The 18679-nt window shown below is 52.9% G+C and overlaps 1 pseudogene; it reads left to right on the top strand.

The window, feature by feature from the left end:
• Positions 1-305: 305 nt before the first annotated feature.
• On the top strand, positions 306-424 carry LOC112475788 (annotated as a pseudogene).
• Positions 425-18679: the final 18255 nt, after the last annotated feature.

Raw genomic sequence — 18679 nt, 5'->3', positions numbered from 1 at the left:
ACTGCTTTATCAGTTACAGAGTGGCGCGTTAGAATCTCCCACTGTTGTGGATTTGATGATTTTCCTTATAATTCTGTTAATGTTTTCTTTATTCTTTTGAAGCTATAAGGTGTCTTTAAATCTAGAATTGATATGCCTTCCCGATATAAAATTAGACTTTGAGTGCTCTGTCTTTACTATCAACCTTTCTGTATTTTTACATCTTAGATAAAATCTATTGCAACTAGTACATAGATTTTTTTTTTTCCTAGTCTAAAAACGTTTGCTTTTTGATGGAATCATTTAGTTAATTTAAAATATATTTGGTCTACAGCCATACTACCTCGAACAAGTCTGATCCTGTCTGATCTCGGAAGCTAAGCAGGGTTGGGCCCGGTTAGTACTTGGATGGGAGACCGCCTAGGAAGACGGGGTGCTGTAGGCATAAAAAATAAAAAAATAAGGGATTGTAAGCGGACAAGGTCCTTGCAATCTGTGAGGTCGATCAAGGGTTGCCTCACCTAAAAAATGAAATAAAATAAATAAAAATATATTTGCATTTAGATCTATCTTTTTTATTTGTTTACTATTTTTTATAAATTATAAATTCATTTTTATATTTTTATTTATATTTATAATATTACTATAAATTCATTTTTCTTTCTTGCCTCTTTTTAGAGTATTTTTTATCTTCCATTTTTCTATCTTCTTATGTTTTCTGTAATTTCATCATTATTTTTAGAGATCGACACAAACCTTTGACTTATAAATGGCTAATATTAATCAATAATTTCCTTCCCCTTCGGATAATGCAAAAATATTAAAACCCTTAATATCATTTGTCCTGAACAAGGTATAGATGTAATTTTAAATTCTGTGCTCTTATATGTACACGTGTATGTAGAGAGCCAGATCTGTGGCCGAAGCATCGGCAAAGCCATGCTCGATTGTTATAATCTGCCAAGGACAGAGGAGGGAAACAGTGGACAGACAGCTGCTTGTGGCTTAGCAGAGATAACCGGGTACAGACGGGTCTTGGGAGATTAATGCTGCCGGCGAGTTTCGAGTCCTGAGAAGAAGACCCCTACCTCCTCCTCGACCTTCAAAAGTATGTAATAAACACGCTGAGCTTGCCCCGGGCCGCTGTATCTCAGCAGAGTGCAGTGTCCCCGCTGGCCCCGGCTCCTGTACAAACCGTCTCTGTGTTTTTCTCCATCCTCCCATCGCCCCCTCTCACGCATATTAACCCTCTAGCCGTGCAGGTCACGGCATGTGTGCACACAAAATGTTGATCTGCATCTTAAATTCTACAAATACTGCCATTTTTTGCTACAGTCAATATTGGATTAAATCTACCTAAATATTTATTGCTTTTCATTCTTCTTTCGATGTGGTAATCTCTCTGGGGTGTTTCCTGCTGTCTGAAGAATGCCCTATAGCATTTCCTTTAGGGAAGTATGCCAGCAACAAAGCCCTTCAATTTTCAGTGTAAAATATCACTATTCTGTCTTCATCTTTAGCATTTAACTTTTTTCCATCGGTGTTAGAGGTCGCTCCATAGAGCCATTTGGGGCCCCCCACCCCAAATTTGATTTGGATATTAAGGCTGATGACGTCACAATGCCAAGAAGAGGTGACGGACGAAATTTGTAACTCAGATAACGAGGCTCCCTGGGGGCGGGGGCGGAGCCCTAAGGAGCTGCAAAAGTGGCTGCAGAGGCGGCCGCCGGGCACGGGGTGCACTTTGGGTGGGGTGTGTCTGTGCGTGCGCATGTATGTGTGTGTGCTCATGTGTGCCTGTGTGTGCCTGTGTGCATGTGTGCGTCTGTGTGCACATTTGTGCATGTGTCTGCATGTGTGCATGTGGGTGCATGCATGCGTGCATGTGTGCCTGTGTGCATGTGTGTCTCTGTGTGCATTTGTGCATGTGCCTGCATGCGTGCATGTGCACATGCGTGTGCATGGGGCGCGCGTGTGTGCACGTGCACATGCAGGTGTGCATGGGTGTGCACATGCATGTGCGCGTGTGTGTGCACACAGGATCGTGGAGGTGCAGGTCGTCTTGCACAGCCCAGGCCTGGCACGGCTGGACCCTCCCTCCAGCGTCACGGGTTTCCAACCAGGTCTCCCAAATGACACAGACACAATGACAGAAAGAAGACAGCTTTAGGTGACGAAATTACACTTATTAAACAGAGACCCTATTTTAGGCACCGTGCTCCCCTTGAAGGGGAGGCGAGACCGGATGGCACGGCGTGGTTATGGGACTGCCGCCTTCTGGGGCACTTCCGATTTGGAGCTCGGAACCTTCCACCCGCCAATGCCGGCGACAAACCCGCCAACGCCGACGACTCACCCACACCGACGACTCGTCGCCAACGCCCATCACTCGCCCGCCCGTCTCGCTGCGTATTTATTTGCATCCACCTCAGGTGTTTAGATCTTTAAATAAAGGAGAAATACAAACACGCGGTATAAATTCGAATGAAACCGTGCATGAGGCGAGAGTATACATTACAAAGTCCTTTCTTACCCTATTCTTTAGCCGGAGCTACGGTTAACAATCGCTTGTGGATTATTTTCGCATTTTAATGAACATGACATTTGTACACACGTATATATATGACATAGACATCCTCGAATGTCTTTAAATGTATGGAAATGAGCCAGTTCTCAGAAGCAGAATTACTGTATCAAGACTATGTCTGTCACATTTTTAGGAGCTTTCACAAAATCGTCCTCCAAAAACAATCGCACGGATTTCTCTCGTATCCGCAGGCCGTTTCGCGTCTCTCCGCGGGCATGTGCGGATGCTCTGGCCGCTTGAGCAGGTGTATAGCAGCGCCGCCGCATTGCGACATAACTCGCGTTTCCCTCATGATTAATTATGTGGCACATTTTTTCACGTACTCATCCACCATCCATATATCTTTGCCGAAGCGTCTGTTCAGACCGTTTGCTCATTTGTTAACCGGGTTGTTGGTTTTCTTGTTGGGTCTGGCAGTTCATATATTCTACAAACAAGTCTCTGTCACATATGTTTTGTAAATATTGTCTCCCAGTCTGTGGTTGGTATTTTTGTTCTTTTAACAGTGTGTGTTGCAGAGAAGAAAAATTTTAGTTTTGATGTTCTCTAATTTATCAATTTGTTTTTAAAGGATGGTGTTTTTGACACTGTATCTAAGAAGCCTTTGCCTAGCCCCAGATCAGATCTATGGCTCATAACCTTGGTATAAGATGCCGGGAGTGAGGTATGGGTGAGGGTGTCACTGAGTACCTGTGCGCACACGTGCGTGTTTTCTTCTGTTTTGAGTGTTTTTTCTTTTACATAGAGATGTCCAATTGCTCCAGGATCATTTCTTAGAATTCTAACCTTTTCTCCTCTGTCAAAAAGCGTCGACCATATATTTATGGATCTATTTCTGGACTTTTATTACATTTCTTTGTTCTTCGTGCCTATCGTTTCGCCAACGCCACACAGTGTTGATGCGGCTTTTCAGTAAGTTTTTAAATCAGACAGTGAGAGTCCTCCAAATATGTTCTTTGTTTTTGAAATTATTTTAGATATTCTAGCTCCTTTTACTTTCCATGTATACTTAATATTAGAATATTATAACATTGGATATAGGTACAGATTGATAACCAGCTGTTGGGGACGTTGAGCAAGTCCCTTAAACTATACCTCTGAACTTCGATTTCTTTCCTTTTAATGTATTAGTAAATAATATGTTCCCTGATAACCTCACATGTCGATTGTGAAGCTGATTCTTTTTATTAAGAAAAATTCCAAATGTACAGGAAAGTCGAAATAATTATGTGATAAAGATACGCATCGGCCTATCTCACAAGACAGGTATTGGCAATTTTTTTTCTGTAAAAGGCTGGCGTTAATGATTTCTGGCTTCGTGAGTGATTTAGCCTCGATCTCGATGACCAAGCTCTTCTCTCACGGCACGTAAGTGGGCACGGGCAGGACGTAAACGGACGGCCATGCCCGGGCTCCGACAAAACTTTCCTGATGGACGCTGGATTCTGAGTGTCATATCATGTTCACAGGCCGGAAAACAGGATTCTTCTTGTCATTTTTTTCCAACTGTTGAAAAAGGTAAAATCCATTCTTTGTTCCTGGACGCAAATAGGCCGTTGGCTAGAATTGGCTCACGGGCCGTAGTTGGCTGAATCCCTGCTCTAAGCAGATTTAAGAATTGTTAATATCTGCCACTTTCACATGTAAACCATTTGAATATGAGACATGGTATCTCTTCACCTCTAAATAGTTCACCCGCATCTCCTGAGGATAAGGACATTCTTCTACCCAGCTGCGACGCCAGGGTCACACCCAAGGAAATTAACGACAGTTCTCAATATCACCTCACTTCCGGACCATGTTGAATTTTACTCATTGTCCCCAAGATGTCCTGTAGAGCGTGTGTCCCCCGGGCAGCATCAATTCAAAGCTTTTTCATTACACCCGATTTTTATGGGCCTCTAGTCTCTTTTAACCCAGACCGGTCTGTGTTTTTTTTCCCCTGTGATTTTTTATTTTAGAAAAGTCTAGACTAGCTGCTTTGCACAGCGTCTGGCATTCTGGATTTGTAAAGTATTTTTCATGGTTGGATACTGAGTGTGCCCCTTCGTTCTTCACATTTTCTGTGAACTGAAAATTAGATCTCGCTGGTGTTTTGAGGTTCGGGGTAACCTTTTGGCAAGAATGCTTCATAGGTGGCACTGTGTGCTTCACACTTCATCTCATCAGGAAGCTGTGGCACCTGGCTGTCCCCGGTGGAGGCGAGCAGATCCTCCGTCACAAAGATACACCGTCCTTTTGTGACCAGCGAGTACCCTCTGCAGGGGCTCTGGCGCCCTGCAAATGTCCTGCTCCCGACCCTCACTCTTCCAATAGCCTGGGCGTTCACCGATCCTTGTCTGAAAGAACCATGACACTGAAGAATTTTTTTTTTTAATTGCTCTATAAATTGAAGGGATTTCTTCACTTCAGGGGGATTTGTAGCGACCACCACTGCTTGCTAGAAACTTCTGTGAGACAGGCTCACGCGTGTGGCACAGTGGCCCCGGCCTTCCCCGGCGCGGGTGTCCGAGCAGGGACTCGCGGTGGCAGAGGCAGGAGCGGAGCGACAAGTCGGCCCCCAGCACTGCTTTCATAAAAGATTCGAGGCCTCCTCAAGCACTGTCCGCTTGCCTCGTGCTGTCTCCATGACAACACCGCGGGCCTCCCTCTCGGCGGGCTGTGCTCCCGCTTCCACTGACAGGAGCACCCTTGAAGCTTGTTTTATTCAGATGAAATATAAATGTAGGGGAGCTGGAGGAGGTGACCTGCCAAGAAGTATGCTGTGGGCCTTGTGCTTCACCAGGGATGGCCTCAGCGCCGTATCATTAAAATTCAGAATACCAAGGACATTAGTTCTACAATAGCAAACGCTTTGTTATTTTAAAAATGCTTTTTTTCCCCCACAGCTTTATTTGGTATTGGATTTAAGTCGATGGGATGCATATAAAAAGAAAAACAGGTTGACTTTCTGGGAGAAATGCAGCACGGCCTGTAGGAGAAGCGGCCGGGCAGACGCCCCCTCCCTGTGCGCCCGCCGAGCGTGGCGGAAAATCACCCCCGCGGGCGTTCGTCACACTGTGGACACACAGCCGGAAGGCGGAGAGGGAAAGGCAGCCACGGGGGGCCTCGGGGTCACAGAGCGACACGCCGCTGACTTCCTTCGGTTCCTTTTGCCTCACGTGCGCCGGAGAAGCCAGGAACCCCGAAACGCCAATGAGAGCAGACAGGACGGTCGGGTCCCTCTCGTCAAAGGGCAGGGAAGGGGCGGCCCAGCTGGGCAGAGACTTCTAGACAAAACTGCATCCAACGCCCCAGGAAAATGACAGTCGAAGGACGACAGTCAAGAGCAAAGCCACGGAGGAGCCTCAAGCACGAGGTCCGGGGGAGCAGGGCCCGGCCCCCCATCCACAGACCGGGGCACTGGGGCTCCGGCTGTGGCACCTGCTGCTCCCCTGGGGACCCTTCACTCAGTATCCCCCGCCCCGAACTTGAAGTCTGAGGCAGCGGAGTCCCACCCAGTCATTATCCTCGTGACATTCCGAGAACAAGGCTCCCTGCCGTAAGCGCGGCCAGGATGCAGGAGAGCGGGAGCGGGAGAGCTGCACTCGACGTGGGACAGGGACACGCGACCCCCCGCGCAGTTACGCATCAGGAGGAACTGACGGCAACCGCGACGCCTTCCCGAGCAGGGAGGCGAGGGGCCGGGGTGCTCGGCGCCCACCTGCAAGGTCGTGTTCAGCCCTGGGGCGCGCGGGGCGCATCTCAGCGACCCTAAGTCGTTCATTGGCGTGGCGACCACGTGGCTTCCCTCCCCGCACCGCGGGCAGCCCGGGGAAGGGCGGGGCTTCCTGCTCTGTCGCATTTCCTCTCGTCCCCAGAGGAGAGGGCCCCTCCCGCTCCCAGAAGCCGCGTTCAGCACGGATGGGACAGATGAGGACAGGGGACGCGCCGTCGCGGGGGTGGGCTCTGGAACGGCTGTCGGTCCCGCGTGCGATGGCGCCTCCGTCCGTTTCACAGGTCGGGAATCAAAGGACGTGCGGGGATTGGCTGAGTGGAGCGCCCTGCGTTGGGGCCGAGGTCCCCCCACCGCGCCCCTGCACAGAATGTCACCGGAAAGCCCCGCTGCCGTGAACTTCTCACCCGCGGGATGCAACGAGGACACCCGCCGCCAGTGTGGGCAGACGTGTTGGGCGCGGGGTCCCAGCTCCATGGCGCTCGGTGGAGGCGGGGAGCCTGACATCGCAAAGCTTTGTCAGCTACTAGGAAACCGGCCCCGAATTAATTACATTGACAGTTCAGAGGAAAGGGTGGCGATTCGAGTTCCTGTCCCTCCTGGCTGATGAAATGCATGTGGTCGAACCCAATCCATTTCGATCTGCGGCGGGCGCCATGGTGACACAAACGGCAGGGTGCAGGGCTGATGGCAAGGGGCAAGGCGGATGGTGGGGTGCAGGGCTCCAGGCCACTCTGCCCACCCTCCCAGGCTGCGCTCACAGCCCCACCAAGGCTGTGCTCAGGGCCCCACCTCACCCAACTCGGCTTCTTCGGCTTCTTCGGGGGCCCTCTGTGTAGAGAAGCGCTAATTTGCTCGGATGTGTTAATTATGCATCGCTCTCACCTACTCATTAGTGGAACCCCCCGGGGGCTCCCCACCCTCGAACTCTGTACTAATTACCCGTCTAGGCTCAACGTGCAGAGGAACCGAGAGGGAGACGGGCTGGGAGGAAGGCACACTCTTCAGCTCTCCGATGGAGTAATTGTGGACAGGTCACTGGCCTCTGCGAGACTCTTTTCCCTACCCACACAGTGGGGATGACTCCGCCCTTCCCTGGCCTCAAGGAAGAAGAAATGGCATTCAGCCCCCAGGGGCCAGCAGCTAAGGGGCTGGCGGGCATTTCTGCATTTAACTAATCTGCATTTTGCAGGTTGGCAAACCCGGCAGGACTTTCTTCTGTTTCTTTGACTGTCACTCCAGCTTTCCCTCCTCGGAAGAATCTGGGATCCTGCGGTGACTCGTGGCATCGCCTCCAGCGGGTACTGAGCGCGTCTCCACTCACCACGGGACTCGGTCCGGTTTGAAGGTGGCCGCAGGGAGTGCGGTGACATCACCCGCACGCCCTCTGTTCTTTCATACTCAGGAGTCGTCTTTCCTTAGAAAAAATTCTTTAATCTTCTCTAAGGCAGAGCTTTGTCGGCCACCACCTGCCCGCGACTGTCTCTGAAGGAAGGCGGTAGGGCACAGCGAGTGGTCGGGGAGGGAGGGCGAGGTGCAGAGGGCTTCATTTGGAGACGGGGCCCCAGTGCTGCTGGGCGGATGAGGGGACACCGCGAGGAAGGACTCGAACGCAGAGGAGGGGCTTGGCCTCCTGAGAGGAGGAGGCAGGAAATCCCAGGAGCGAGTCAGCCAGTGAAGACACAGACGTGGGGAGCACTGTCACATGCTCAGACATCGGAGAAACGGGCGGCTGAACACGAGTCCGACGTGCGTGATCGGTGACGTGTCATGGCATGTTTTAATGTTGGTGTTCATCCCGCCTGGTAACACCTGAGCCTTTTCACTTGTCTGCTCCGTGTTCGTCTCCCTGTGTTTTGCTGTCAATCAAATGTATCAGTTTCTATGGCGATGAGAGCGTGAGGTTTATGGAACGAGACATGATGTATACACCGGATAAATGAGCACCGGCGCGTAGGACGTGAAATAATTAAGAAAGTGACTTCTATACGTTCTACAAAGAAGGGCGATGTGGGCATTCCACTCGACCAGCTGATAAACAAGTTGAAATCGGACCGTCACCACTTGGCACTCCCGCCAGGCGCGCAGGGGTCTGAGCGCGTCGCTGTGAAACTCCGCCCTGCGCAGCATCCCCGTCGTACCGTCGCCACCGTCTCTGGCTGAGAGCCACGTCGTTCACGCAGGCGCACGCGCGCCCATCCGTGCGGGCAGGAGACGCACGTGTACGCACAGGACGCCGTGGCCGCCCGCGAACGCCGGGGGAGGAAGCGAGATGGGAAGATGCTTTGAAGAGCCACAGGAACCGAACTTATCATTAGAACGCGGGCGACTTCAGGAGCCAGCGAGAGTCCGCGGATGAGACGGACCGCTCCGAACCCGGGACAGAGAGTGCAGAAGACACACTGACGCGGAGGCTCGCGCCTTTAAGGGTCTCCGATGGCCATAAGAAGTGAGGAGACGCGGGAATCTGAAACGGACAGGTCGGAGGATGGCACAGGACAACAGCGCGGCACGGATATGTTTAGGGGGTCAATTCGGCAGCCAACCGGGCGGGTGCAATGTGGCCGTTTGAAACCAAGGACATAATTCGTGTCTGCACAAAACACTTCCCATGTCCCTCTGAGATGCAGATGCTGTCCTCCAAGCCCCTAGCATGTGGCATCTGCCCTCTGAGGTAAAGGGGACGTTCGTAGTATGGCATGTGTCACGTTAGCTCACTCCGTTATGCCTGTGAAGACCGATTTCTGTCCTCACCCAGACCGTACACGGTGATTCCTGCCCCTCCCCGCCCCATCGCAATTCTGAGAACAAAAGGCACGAGGACCGAGCGTGCTTCCAAAACGCACACGTCCCCGCGGATTCGTTTGTCCGTATTTTATGTAACCCTTTATCCCGGCTGTCTCCTCCCCTACGCTCACCCAGCGACTCCGTTTCTGTTCTCCAGTTTTCTATTGCTCCAAAAGCTCTCTCCCCAGCTCAGTTGCTCTAAAAAAAATCATAACGGGATTGCTGAAGTGCAGACTATGGAATATTAATACATCTATTACGTGACTAAAGGCTGCCTATGGCCCACTGTGTTTGGGAAGTTCTGTATTAAAGTAAAGAAAACTAGAAACGATAAAACACATAGAAGACAAAACGCAGGTACTAAACGACGGACGTCGCTCATAGACAGGATTTTATGAACTTGACCCCAAAGGCAATGGAAGTCAGAGCAAAAATAAACGAATGGAACTAAACCAAACTAAGACGCTTCTACACAGCAAAAGAAAACATCAACAAGACCAAGAGGCAACCAGCCAAGAGAAGATATTTGCAAACAACACCTCCAATAAGAGGCTAATATCCGAAGTATATAAAGAACACATACAACTTAATAAAAAAAAAATCCAATTAAAAATGGGCAGAGGACCCGAACACGCACTTCTCCCAAGAAGACACACAAATGGCCAACAGACATATGAAAAGATGCTCAACTTCACTAGCCACGAGGGAAATACAAATCAAAACCCACCTCAAACCTGTCAGAACAGCTGTCATCAACAGGACAAGTCTAACAGTGTGGGAGAGGACGTGGAGAAAAAGGACCCCTCACACACTGCTGGTGGGACCACAAACGGGTGCAGCCACCATGAAAGACAGTATGGAGGGTTCTCAAAAAAATTAAGACTAGAATTATCATATGACCCAGTGATCCCTCTTTTGGGTAGCTACTCGAAAAATCTGAAAACACTTATCCGTAAAGATGTATGTACCCCGATGTTCATGCAGCATTATTCACGGTGACCAAGACATGGAAACGCCTGGCATGTCCTTCAATAGATGATGGACGAACGAGACATGGTCCATACGTATGATGGGATGGTACTCGGCCATGAGGAAGATGAAATGCTGCCATTTGTGACAACGTGGATGGATCTTATGAATATTATGTTAAGTGAAATAAGACAAAAAAATCAGGAAGCACGTGATTTCACTCACATATGAGACAGAAAACTGAAAGCAACAAACGAACAAGACAAACGAACAGACTCATGAACACAGACAACGGGTTAGTGGTGACCGGAGGGAAGGGCGGAGAGGTCAGACGGATGGGGACAGAAGGAGATGTGACTTTGGGTGGTGAGCATACAACACAACACACAGATGACAGAATTGCGCGCTCGAGACCTGTATGATGTTTCTAACCAATGTCGCCCCGATAAACTTACTTAAAAAAGGAAGGGTCTTGCTGTGAGGACCATGTCTCCGGCAGGCCGAGGAACTCAGCTCTCCAACAGGTGAGCGGGGTGCGGGGAGCAGCGCTCTGCCCCCCCGTCCTGGGCCTGCCTGCTCAGGGCCCCTCGCTCCCTGGGGCCCCGGGAACAGACTTCTCCTTCGGAGGGACACCTCCCCCTCCCCTCCCGTACCCCTGACGCTCGGTCAGGGCACATGCAGAGGGGTGGCAGATGCTGGAGCCCTGCAGGCCCAGGTTCCATGCGGCCTCCGAGGGCCCAGGGGAGCCACCTCCAGGGCACAAGTGTCACCCCTTTGCGGCCGAGTTTGTACAGGCTCCAGTGGACGGCTCTGCCGTCACATCCTTCGTGTGGCTCAGAGACAGCCCCCTGTGGAGCCAGGACTGGAGGCAGCCAGTGCGATGGCATCATCTCCCCCAGGGTCGCAACCAGGCCAGAGCCCCGCGCCCGGCACAGCCAGGCCGCCGCTCCCCAGTGGTCACCGCACCGTCGCCCTCCACCTGCCCACGAAGCTCGGGCCGCAGGACCGCCCGCTGCTGCCCTCGATGGCTCTGCGGTCTCCCAGGGTGACTCGGCTCCTCGCCAGGTGGGGGGGACAGACCCCGCCCTCGCCGCAGTGCTGACCTCTGCCTGCGGGCGTCCGGTCCGGTCCCCAGGACGGTCCCCTCCCTCGGTCCCCTCAGGCCTTTGCGCTCGCTGCTCCCTCGGTTGGCTGCTTTGCTCTTTCCTTGTCTCGTCGCGGGCCAAGCGCCCTCCCCTCAGGTCCTCTGTCCCCGCAGCCCCGCTCTGCGGCCGGGCCAGGACGTCGCTCCTCCTAGCCTTTGTCCCTCAGCTCTGCCGCCTCTTGCCTGGGGTGCCCGCCGGTCTCTTCAGCACCGCGTTCTCAGCCCCGGACACTTCGCAGCTTGACACGCTTTCATGTGACTGAGGAAGGCGTGGACGAGTGAACGAAAGGGTCCCCGAAGATAAACCACACGTGGCCCTTCCCCACAGGCGGCTCCCCGCGGCCACGCGCACAGCCGGGGGCGCCCCAAGTCTGGGAAGCACCACAGGGGGAACTGCTGAGTTCTCGGGGCATCGTCCTTTGCCCTCTGGGAAAGGGCTCTCAGGGGTCAAGGAGAGCGGGGGACACGTTAAGTCTTCACCGAACGAGTTAGGGTCACAGGGTCAGAAACATGATGTTTCTAAAGCGTCAGCATCCAAGCTCACGTGAATAAAAACGGATGATCAGAGACACGTTTCTGGGTGTTACGCTGAAAACCTGAGTGCCGACTGTCCCCAAACTTACGGGGGCCTTTCCGTGGCCGCTACGGGACCGGCACCCCAGGTGTCCTCCCTTCTCCTCCTCCGTATGTTTGTAACTATTCATTCCCCCTAGAATTATTTGGCGCCTTCTGTTAGCCAAAAAACCAGTTAGCCCCACCCACGTGATTATGTTTTGGAAGAAGCCACTGTGTCACGTCGAGGCCTATGCTTACACCAGCAGCACCCCAACTTGGCCGGTGACCCCCGAAGTCTGTCCGCGCCCTCTTTCGCTGTGCTCCCCGCATGTTTAGGCGAGTGGTGGGACCAGCTTGCCAGGTTTCCTAGAGACGACTCCGCTGCCATGCGGACCGGCTCCTCCACACGTCTGGGCGTGGCGCGGTGACGTCGGTGTCGCCTCTGGCCCCGCTCGTCCTCGGTCGCTCCTCCCCGTCGTGCTTCGCGGTTCCGATGCGGAGTCCCGCAGCCCTCTGGCCATATCTACCCCCCTCTGCTTTTCGGGCGCTCGCCTTGTGTTCTGTGGCCTTGCTGAAGGCACCGCTTCAACAGCTCTTTCTTTATTTTGGGAAATGTCTCTGCGTTTTCTTTTCTTCTCATGTCCTAGGCTTCGCCGGACCAGCCCCCCGAGTGGCTCACTCTCCACTGCGGGAAACGTCCTCAGAACGCGGCCCGGACATCGTCCCCGACGCCCTGTAAGCCGGGCATGCTGTGGGCACTGGGCTCGCTGGAAGGAGGGCAGGCCGTGGGGGGTCAGACCGGAGCAGGCTCGTGACCCTGCGTCCCATGTCCTCGTGTCCCCAGGCTGGTGTGAGAACGTGGGGGTGCACCGCGCCCGGCTCCGATGGGGGAGCCTTCAGAAACCCAACGCCAATGGCTGCTGGCCTCGCTGCCCTGTGGAAACCGAGTTCCCGGGACTCTAGACGGAAACGGGGCCTCGCGGGCACCTGTCCCGCCTTCGCCAGCGCTAGGGCGGGGCCGCGTGGGTGGCGCCCTCCTCGCCCAGGGCAGAGGAGACCGCAGCCAGACGGCAGACGTGGGCGTCCCATCCCTCGCCCAGTCCGGCCTCGGAGGGGCAGGCGTCCGTCCTGGGTGGCCGGTTACCTGGGACCTCTCCTGGGTGCCGGTGCATTTCTGAGACTGCCCCCATCTGTTGTTGGGGGCAAGGGGTGGCCCCCCCAGCCAAGCCAGGGCGGGACCGGGAGCCTCACAAAGCCCACCCCCGGCACACAACCTCTGTCATGGTTTGTAAGGCTCCGCCGGTTATTTATAGCCTTTCCCCCCCAAACAAGGCTGTTACCCGTGCTAATGACTCAAGCAGAGAGGGCTGAAGTGGTCTCCATGGAGACCATTTATGCGTGGGTCTCCTAGGAGATTCAGATTCGTCTTACTGCCCAAAGCCCACAGTTTCCTTTCCACACCGACATGCCCAGAATTCGTAAGTTAAAATTCAATTTTCCTAACAATTTTTTTTCCCCATGGCATAATGAGATCAGGTACTCCAAAGGGGAGGCCTCAGAGGTAAGAAAACAAACATACTGTTTCTTAAAGTGTCTTATAAACAACCCGAAACAGGGTGTGATAACCCTCGGAGAAGCGTTTATGCTGAATTTGGGGAACAGTCTGGTCCAGTGGACCAAATCTGGTTTAAGCTCAGATGATTTACAACAACGACTGGGGCTGGGCTGATGGACACGGGGACCTCACGCATTAAACGACCACACCGAAGTGTCAGTCACCACCAAAGTGTCACAGTCGTGGCCAAAACACTGTTTATCTGGTCCAGACACCCATTGCCCCTTGCAGATGACAGCCCAGTGCTCCTGAAAGGGGCCAGCGCCGAAACATGAAGTTGGGACAGTCCCAGGGACGCCGGCTGCCAGTCTGGGCTCCCAGTGTGTCTGATCAGGAAGCCTTTTCTGTTTCCAGAACAATAGGAACTGATTCATCTCACGTCATCCACAAGAGGGCTGCTCGTTATTACTGCTGCTGCACAATTACCTGGCCCCACTGGGGAAGGTGCCACATGTCGGTGTCACCCCCATGCGACACGCACTGTGGACGCATCACACGCACGCACTGTCGTCTGGTGTCACCCCCTGCTCACTGTGGACGCATCGCACGCACGCACTGTTGTCTGGTGTCACCCCTGCTCATTGTGGACGCATCGCACGCACGCACCGTCATCGGATGTCACCCCGCTGCCTAGTTTCTAGGGTGTGGTCACCACGGCGGCCGAACCACACATGCACACTCTGCAGCCAACGATGACTTCTATGTCACATAATGTGATATTAAATAATAGCAATAATAAAGCGTCCAAACAATAATTTGTTCTGTAATATCCTTATTTAAAAATTACTAAAAGTGCACTGTTTTGGTGAGATTGCTAATTGATGCAGCCACTGCGGTAAAGTGTGGCAGTTCCTCAAAAAGTTAAAAATCGAGCTCCATTACGACACAGCCATTCCACTTCCGAGTGTTCACCCAATTCGACGAAAACACTAATTCGAAAAGAGATATTCGCCCCATGCTCACTGTAGCAGTATTTGCAGTAGCCAAAATCTGGAAGCAACCTCGGTGGCCGGCCACAGAAGACCGGATGAAGAAGAGGCGGCACACACGATGGACTGTTACTCGGCCCTGAGAAAGAATGAAATCTTACTGTTTGTAGCAACATGGATGGACCTAGGACCTAGAAAGACAAATGCCATGTGCTTTTGCTCATATGTGGAACCTAAAGAACAAAATAAATGGACAAACGAAATGGAAACAAACTCACAGATGCAGAGGACGAACTGATGGCTGTCAGACGGGAGGGGGTTTGGGGGACGGGGTGGAAAAGGGGGTGGGATGAAGCACAAGTCGGCAGTTATGAAACAGCCACGGGGATGCTGATGACATTGTGACAACCAGGTACAGTGGCAGGTGAGAACTAGACTAATTATATGAATGTCTAACCACTATGCTGCGCACCTGAAGCCAGTAGAAAATAATACTGGATGTCGACTGTAACTAAAAAATAAAATAAAACAGCGCATTGATCTCTTTTTTTGTAACAGATTGGGTTTCTACCTAGAACTTAAAATTCCAAAGAACAGTACTATGTCTTCTGATTCTTTATCCTTCATCGATTGTAAAGTGTCTCCCTAGCCACACCAGGCATTGTTCAATGTTGGTGACAGTTTCCCTGGGTCACACGTGTAGGTGTGTGAAGTTTCTGATAAAGGACACCGTCTTTGGACACGTGTCACCTATTCTCAGCCTCCATCCCAGCTCCCATGAGGCCGAGACGTCGCCTACGAAAAGCTGTGTGGTCACCATTCCATCATGGTTATCGGGGAGCTGTTCTCAGACACCCCTCAGGCGGGTCAATGTCCCCCACCCCCAACGATTTGGTCCAACAAAGATTAGATGGCAGGACAGTGAGTGCGACTTGTAATTGTGCGAAGACACGACACCCTCCTTCCCACGCCCATTCCTCCTGAGCCTCTCCTCGGAGCCACCGCTGTGGGCCCCTGGCAATCGGGCACCAGCCGTGGGGGCCTCGCGTCCATCTACGATGCGCTTTGTGACACCGCATTCCATCTCATCTTCTTATTAGCTTGAACCGTATAAAACTGCCTTTTTTGAACCAGCAACACAAACGTTTCATAGTGTAAACACCAGACAATGCTGCGGTGCGTCTGCAGAGATGCCGTCCTCTTGGGACTGGTGGTCACTCTGTCACCTGTCACGCCTCTGCTCCTCTTCCCATCAGGTTATGGGGAGTGGCCACTGGTGCCGGCCAGCCCTTCCTGTCTGCCCTAACTGCCAAGTTTTTGGTGCTCGTTTGGCTGGCATACCATCTACCCTGTGTCCATCCTTGGAAATTAAAATAAGGGGTGACACCTGTTTATGTGGCTAGAGAGAAACTAACATGCTTCAGACATTTAATCCACAGCAAAAAATAAAGAGCCAAGTCGGCTCAGAAGGTGAGAGTCGCGATCTACAGAGCTAGGGGAACGCGCCCGGGGAAGCGCAGCTGGCGGAACCGCGTCGGGATTGTGATGCGCGCTGGAGAACGCGGCGTCCCCGTTTGCCGACTTCCCCACTCCTTCACGTCGCCACCGCCAGGGGGACACCGTCTCGCGGCCACGCGCAGACATGCGCAGATGGCAGACATCGGCGTGTCCCCACACGCATGGTCCCAGCGCAGGTGGAACAAGGTGTCACCCTGCCTTCTTGTTTCTGCCCTCAGACTGCAAGCGAGCGACCTTTCCGTGCCTGCTCTGTGGCCTTCGTGCATGTAATTTGGGTGCTTTTGTTGGCAATTTCGTCACTTACAGCGGGTCCCGCACGCTATCCGCTGGGGTGTCTGGCTGGTTAACGAGACGTTTCTGACCCGAGGCTCACAGAAGCCTGGCCTTACGTTGTCCCTAAGGGGTGGCGGTTCAGTGGTCACCAATCAGAGTTTGCCGTGAGTTTATAGGATGTACCTACTGCGAATAATTAGAATGAACTGTTGTCCGCATTTTTCTTTGATTGAGTTTCAACCAACGATTAAACGACCGTTTCTGGGCACTACCTAAGGAAGGAAAAAATACAGATGAGCAGGCGCAGTCTTGGGTTTGAAACAGAGACGACAAAAGCCAGTGAGGACGCCACGTCTCGGGTGTCGGCAGAAGCACCGTTCCTCAGAATAATAAAAAGCAAGAGTAGTGAGCGCGTAACTGCCGCCCGTGACGGGGACAGCTGGAAACTTTGATCCAAATCGATATTATCGAGATACAGTTTAACGACTTCTGTTTCCACATGGGACATCTTACTGGAAGGCCCATTTGCAGGGAAGTGCAGACACCACAAATGACCTGGACGAGGTTACCGGAGAGACAGAGAATGAGCGGGTATGGTCCGCCGATGGCCGCGCCGCGTCTGGGAAAATCAGGGGGAAGCCCAGTCACCCCCCGGTGCAGCGCCCGCTCAGGTTTTCGAAAACGAGTCTCGATAGCTTAAGAACAATGGGGCTGCTCCCTTCCCGCCCCGAATATGTACTTAGCGAGACGAGAAATGGAAATATAGGGTGATCCTGGTTCCAAAAATCCTAAAACGATTATTCGTGAACATCCCTGCCGTTCTAAGGTAGAAAAACGGAAATCTGCGGCGAGAAGTAAAATAAGAACGTTCTCGCTTTCCAAACTTCATTCTGACCAGACCAACCCCTTCGGCATCTCCTTCGCGCCCGGAGGTGCCCTCCATGCGGCCGCGCCGCGGATGCAGACCCTCGCTCAGCCTCACGCTGCTCCACGTGCCGATGGGAGACACACGACCCCTGGGCCAGAGATGAGGACGGACGGACTGCCACTCGGGCGGTGGCAGTAGCAGGGATGTTAGCATTTTTGTGATAGTTTCTCGAGCCCCAATCCCCCAAGATTGCACCAAGAGAGTCAGGTGACACCAGCGTGCACAGCGGGTGGCTTCACAGGAGAGGAACCGTGATCTCGAAAACCCGAATTATTAACGGTGTGCAGTAAGTACACCTGCCCTTTGCTCCAGAGAGAGAGAGAGAGAGAGAGAGAGAGAGAGACAGACAGACAGACAGACAGACCACCTGTCTCCAGGACTGCTCACCTTGAAGAGGTGGCCCAGGCACAGGGCAGTCACAAGATGTTCAGACACATGAGACCAGAGGAGAATTCGCTGAGTAAAAGCCACCCCCTCATCTCCACACCCTCATGACCCGCCAAGTTTTCCAAGGTATTGTCGCTGTCAGCGGCAGGCCCCGAGTCTGCCCGGTTTGTCCCGGAGCGTTTAGCTAAGAAGATGGCCAGCGGACCTCCGACGAGGCCACACTGCCATACTGGCCTCAGCAGTGGCCACCAGAAGCCCCAAGTCAAGAGGTGAGTACACCCCAGAAACCACCAGGGACACCTGAGACAGCCAGCGGCCTCTCCAAGTTTCCACGTCGACCTGCGACCTCGGCGGAGGCATCACTTAGGGTAGAACGGGATGAACCAGCGACAGCGTGGACTGCCCCCCATGGCCCTACCGGGAGGGGGTCCAGGTGGCAGCTCTATTGTTCGTCACAGCCACGGCCACCGAGTTCAGGCGGAGCCCAGTGCCTTCCAGGCCCAGGGGCATCCCAGCTGACGTCACGGGGCACTGTCCCCGGTATTACAGGAAAGCCCAGTGTTTTGTCAAGGGTGAGACGATGCCACTGGGAAAAGATGCCAACTTTACCCACCTGTGACGTTTCTACGACCTCGTCCACATGCCTGGGCCACGTCTGCCGCCCAGCCTCGCCCTGGGAGCTCTGCAAATTGTAACGTCACCTCACGGAAGGCATTTTAATCAACAGCAAGAGTTGTAAGAACTCGGCACGGCGACTCCTTGTGGGCCTGAAGGAGGCCCCCAATGCAGCGAACGCACACGGGGTGATAGCCGGACGGGCAAACCTTACCTCGGTCGCCGTCTCCGCCTGGAAGGCGGGCTTGGCCCCGGAGTCATAACGAATTCCTTCCTTCGCAGCAGAGGGGTCCGTCAACCTCGGAAATGCTGAAACATGAAAATGACAGCGTGCACCTTAGAACTGGCGGTGGCATCAAACAATCGGGCTCAAGGCTTCAGGGACGGAAGGCGCCGAAATGATCTCGAGCAAATACCCTCTGACGCTGCCTCGGTCCCGCGACTCTCTTAAAACCCTTTTTAGCCAAAATAACACATGTGGCATTTCAAATAACGGTGTCCTGTTTTAAGTTTTGAAAAGACTCTTCGATCATTTAAAAGGGAGGCAGCCGAAGAACTAAATCTGTTCGTAACAAGAGGACTCTGTCTTCCATCCACGCGAAAACACTAAAGGAGGAAAAACATTGTCTCTCACGCATTCCTAATCTATGAATCCACGCAAGTGGCATTCTCTTTTAA

The sequence above is a fragment of the Pteropus alecto genome, unplaced genomic scaffold, assembly GCF_000325575.1.
Source record: "Pteropus alecto unplaced genomic scaffold, ASM32557v1 scaffold102, whole genome shotgun sequence".
Taxonomy (NCBI): Eukaryota; Metazoa; Chordata; class Mammalia; order Chiroptera; family Pteropodidae; genus Pteropus; species Pteropus alecto.
Note: the sequence above shows the minus strand (reverse complement) of the source record. Positions and strands in the feature narration are given on the sequence as shown.